Here is a 1,549-nt window from a genome sequence, read left to right on the forward strand (position 1 = left end):
GAGGGCAATATTTATATATAGAAGGTGCACAGTGTCATTCACATAAACACTAAACCCCATCATGGTGACACACATGATACTGAAATAATGCAATAAACATTAATTTAACAACATTAGATGTAAGATGTACAATGTACACAACTGATAAGAAAAAACTAAGAAACATGTTAATTCAACAAAAAAACATCAAATATGAATTGTCATGCAGGGAATTCTGGGAGTGTCAATTTACGTTTTTTCACTGTAACTTATACAATGACTTTTTTTTTTTCACTTCCAAAAACCGTATTTTTAACAGTATTTTACTGTAAAATTACATTAAATGTAATTACATTTATTCACCGAATATAGTATGGAAACTTACTGTTAACCAGTTAACAGGTTTTTACTGTAGCATTTTTACAGTCTTTTACTGTTAAAATCACAATAATTTTTTACAGTGTAGGCAGGAAGCTCTTAATGTCTATGTTTGTCTGTATCCTAGACTGCTTTCATCCGCACTGGATATGTTCCCTGGCACAAGAGCTTACACACCACATGATCAAGATACTGCCATGAATTCCAGTGTCAAAGTCCCCGGATTTATTGCAACCTCATTTAGTAATATGGGTTTTCCATGCACTGGATGTAGTTATGGTATTCATTTCGAAAATATAGTCAATGCAGTATGGTACAATTATCAGTTTACATTGTATAGTACTGTACTACCACAAGTCTACATTGTTGGCAATGTTTTGTTCAGAGTTATTTTAGTATTATTCATATATATTCATAGTTTTAATTAGCTGTAAATTTTATATTTTCGGTTTTAGTCAATTTTGATGTGCTTATTAGATTTTGTGTGTATGTGTGTGTGTGTGTGGAGTTATTTTAGTATTATTCATATAGTATTCATAGTTTTAATTAGCTGTAAATGTTATATTTTCGGTTTTAGTCAATTTTGATGTGCTTATTAGATTTTGTGTGTATGTGTGTGTGTGTGTGTGTGTGTGTGTATATATTTCATTTTTAGTTTTAGTAGTTCTGGTAGTTTTAGTAGTTCTTTTATCAGTTTGTCGCCAAGGCAACATTGCACATTGCTGTTTAAGTTTTTTAAGCCTAACTTTTTCTTTTAATTTCATATATTTAATTTCAGCTTTATTTTAAATAACAGTAGTTAACAGTAACAACACTAGTTTGGTCAGACATAAAACTGGAATCGAAATCAAACTGAAATCAAAAAGTAGCTCTATTCAACAGTTTGTCTAATAGATTCTCACGAGTTAAGCAACGTTTGATGGTATGAAACATATGTCATTGCCAGTGTTGGGCAAGTTACTTCCAAAATGTAATACATTATATATTACTAGTTACTGTCTTTTGAAAGTAATTAGTTACATTACAATATTACAGCATGCTACTATCAATGCGTTACACTACTTTTGAGTTACTTTTGAGTTACTTTCACCAAAATATCCACAGACTTATGACTAGGCATTCTAAAATGCTAAAATGTAGTTTATTGCTGCTCATTAAACATCCAGTAGTTCATAATGTGCTAGGTATATAT

This window comes from Sinocyclocheilus rhinocerous, unplaced genomic scaffold (assembly GCF_001515625.1).
Source record: "Sinocyclocheilus rhinocerous isolate Xijiao unplaced genomic scaffold, SAMN03320098_v1.1 scaffold1636, whole genome shotgun sequence".
NCBI classification, from domain to species: domain Eukaryota; kingdom Metazoa; phylum Chordata; class Actinopteri; order Cypriniformes; family Cyprinidae; genus Sinocyclocheilus; species Sinocyclocheilus rhinocerous.